At 38.4% G+C, this 3,653-nt stretch overlaps 1 long non-coding RNA gene across 1 annotated transcript; it reads right to left on the bottom strand.

Annotated features, from left to right (window-relative positions):
* Positions 1–2,045: 2,045 nt before the first annotated feature.
* On the bottom strand, positions 2,046–2,823 carry LOC148646951 (uncharacterized). The gene is made up of 2 exons (XR_015927654.1): positions 2,326–2,823; positions 2,046–2,145 (listed from the first exon to the last, which is right to left on the bottom strand). It is a non-coding gene; the product is annotated as an uncharacterized LOC148646951 (long non-coding RNA).
* Positions 2,824–3,653: the final 830 nt, after the last annotated feature.

The following is a 3,653-nucleotide window of genomic DNA, read 5'->3' on the forward strand; positions in this document are numbered from 1 at the left end:
AACATCAGAGTTAATATATTTCACATATGTTAACTCTAATGTTCTCATATCTCATAAAATATATTGAAAATAAAAGCTGAATAAATCACAAAAAAGAATAAATCACATTTATTCTCACATACAAGTAAATATGCTTTCACTATCAGGAACTATCAAACATGTCAAGACAAATTTTGGCATTTATACTGTATATATATTTTTTTTTTTGCACCTGAACTTCCCGAAGGTCGATCTGTTTTGTAGGACATTGCAAAGATGTAATTTTGTGGTTGGAAATCTTCCAGGATGTTCCACTTGTTATTTAAAATAAGACCAGAAGCTTTGGGACCACATCTCAGGTGGGTTTTAAAAGGGCTTTAGGGATATGACTGCCAATTGTGTGGCGATTCATATGACTATTACTATATGATGATTGGCAAGTGTTGTGGAGTGATGTGTATTTTTAACTTTAGTTCCTTCTCTTTAGTGTTCTGTCTGTCCCTCTATTCCAGGTGTGGGACATAGTGCATACATCCGTTCTGACTGTGAGGCAATTGAAGAGTATCCAGGCATTTAGGTACACTGTATGATTCTATATGTGAAGAGGCTTCTGCTGTCCTAATTGCGCTAATAGAGATACTGTAGTTTTTAAAATCATTTTCAATCAGAGCAATCCAATTGTTCATTATGATATAATTGATGCATTTTAAAGATTTTTTATCATACTTTGCTAATTAGCACATTTCATTAGAATATCCCTTACTTCCAAACTTTTATTAACTTTTTATTTCTGTATTTTGCTTGTGCAAAATGTTCTTCCCGTGTTCATATGGGTTTCCCACCAGGTGCTCTGGTCTCCTCTCACAGTCCAAATACATTGTTAGAATAACTGGCTGCTGCGATAATTGACCCCAGTGTGAGTGTTTGTGTGTCTTTTTGTGTCTATCTGCCTAGCAACTGACTGGCTTCTCTTCCAGAGTGTATCCTGCCTTGCACCCTTTGCAATTAATGCAAGTCAAGTAGTTTTAAGTGAAGGTTGTGTTCCGGAAACCCGTGCGTATTGTAAGTTTCACATATTTTAAAGAAATGCTTCCTATTTAAAATAATGGTTAATGCTATATTTGCATTCCGCACACATAAGTTTGACACTGCTTACACACTATAGATGCACACTTTATAGATTACACACACTAAATAATTCAATACATCATCTTGTAACATGTATAAAATAAAAATACATGTATAAAATAAAAATTCCCAATGTACCAATGAGACACTCGCATCGAGCGGCCAACAGCATAACTATGCGGCTCTCGTTATTTTGACTCGCACTACATAATTCAAACAAAAATATACTTAAGGGTATACAGCATTATTTTAAAGACGCTATTTCAAACTTGCGTAAGACGTGGACCCACTGTACTGTGTATTGTATTTTGTATGTTTGTGTAATTTATGAATTGTCTTTATTTTCTTCTATCTTTTTTTGTATCTCCGTTATTTCAAGCACACCACAAAAATTCCTCAAAACCCCAAAAATGGCAAGTAAATTTACTTTGATTTTGCGTACTGGATACAGTGAAAATTAGAAATGGATGGATGGACTGTTTGGTTGAATATCACAGGTGGCTTATGTGATTGGTATCTCTCTGTCCTGTCTCACAGTCAGCATGATTGTAATGAGAAATAACATAATCACAGTTCTTTGAATAATGTGACTGTATTAAATAATCTCTTATAAAAGCAGAATAAACTTGTAAGTTCATCTGCAGTATGTCCCAGCTGCAGCAGTGCAGTCGCTATGCAGTCCTGCTGAGGGAGGTTTTTGTACAGCTGTGTAACACTGTGTGAGCAGAGCTTTACTGTTGATGTACTGTTCACTCTGACAGTAATAATCTGCTGCATCTTCAGCCTGGACTCCTGTGATGGTCAGAGTGAAGTCAGTCCCAGATCCACTGCCACTGAAACGCTCTGGGATCCCAGTCTGACGGGTAGCTGCATAATAGATTAGGAGTTTAGGAGCTTCTCCAGCTTTCTGTTGGTACCAGTAGAGGTAGTTGTTATTATACACTGCAGGACTGGTCTTACAGCTCACAGTGACTGTCTGTTCAGAGAGAACAGATTTCACTGCTGGAGTCTGAGTCACAGTAACCTGTCCACTGGATTCTGAAAACAAGACAAAACACAGCAAGTGCAGGAATTTAATAACTACAATGCTTTAATTTCTTTTAGCTATTTACACATATCTGAAAAGCTTGATTACATAATTTGCTAACAGCTATACACTCCATCACAAATTTAAAAAAATATGTTTACATCAACACCTAACCAAGTATTAAATTATACCCTGAGCAGCGATGAGGAGTGTCCAGAGGAAGATGGTGATGAAGGTCATTGTTGCTGTGAGTTCTGTTGCCATGAAGGGCAGCTCTCAGTCGTGAAGTGTTAAACTCAACGGACTATAAACACTCCCAGAGCACTGAAGCATGTGCTGTCAATGCAAAGTGTCTCTTCTATGCAAATTATCTTCCTGGGTTCGGCAGCACTTGTAGCCAGTCAGTGCTGGAAACACAAGCTTGGTGTTGTGTGTTGTGACAGAGCAAGATGAGCAGTTTATCATGAACACTCCCAGGACAGCAGGACTGGACAGAGAGCAGCTTTGTAAGGAGCAGAGGATGAGACACAAGCAGCTGAACCCTTATTGTACTCGGCACAGTTGGAATGGAGTGGAGTGTGGAGAGTCTGTTTAAAACACCACTTGGCTCTGTGTGTTCAGACACAGGAGGACTGAAAGATTAAAGTTCAGACTGTAAATTGCTGTTATAAGTAATCAGTTAACTTCTTCTTAATGTACAGTGACAAAGATGATTAAGTCCCTCCTGAATTAGAGCACTTTTTGTATAGGGATGGAGAGCGAGTGTTTGAGCAGGACATCTCTGACTTCAGGGAAAGAATCTGGGGGAGTGTGCCCTCTGGTGGCAGCAAAGTGATTTTTATTTTCTAAAAAATAAATTTACTAAAACCTCCATCCTACAAATTGTCTTTTCACCTTAAAATGAAGGTGAAACCATTCCCATGTGTTTCAAACCGAGCTTCTGCTTGTGGAAACCGCTCAGATAAAATGGTCAAAGACGGTACAAATAGCTCAGAGACACAAGAAAGACGAGGAGGCTAGAAGGCTCATCTTGCTTTCTCAGTTCTAATTAGCTAACTGGTAGGCTGTGTGTTGAAATCCTTGTTAGTCCACTGCTGTTGTGCCCTTTTAGAATGCATTTCACCCAGTTTGCTCCAGCTAAGCGATTGGTTGAATCAGTGGTCATTTTTGATGATCCAAATTGCTCATCCTGCATCTTGAATAGAATCGTCTTTAACACCACAGCTGTGACAGCAGCTTGTTCCAGACAACTGGGTGTAAACAGTTGTCTCCTGTTCTTCAGGCAATTAAATTTCAACTCCTATTGGTTGTCCCAAATCCAGCCTGGATCCAAGTGTAGATCTTGATCTAGGATATTTAAAAAATTAAGACTGACATAATTTTTCACAATTTTGAATTTTCAATCAGAGCGGATACCTCTCCTGTATTCGCTGTTTTCAATCCAAATTATTTGTGTAGTGCATTAGGCGCCATTCAACATGTTTTGGCCACAATATTTCACGAGAAGCTAATTTACTGT

This window comes from Lepisosteus platostomus, chromosome 16 (genome assembly GCF_059453375.1).
Source record: "Lepisosteus platostomus isolate fLepPlt1 chromosome 16, fLepPlt1.hap1, whole genome shotgun sequence".
NCBI lineage: Eukaryota > Metazoa > Chordata > Actinopteri > Semionotiformes > Lepisosteidae > Lepisosteus > Lepisosteus platostomus.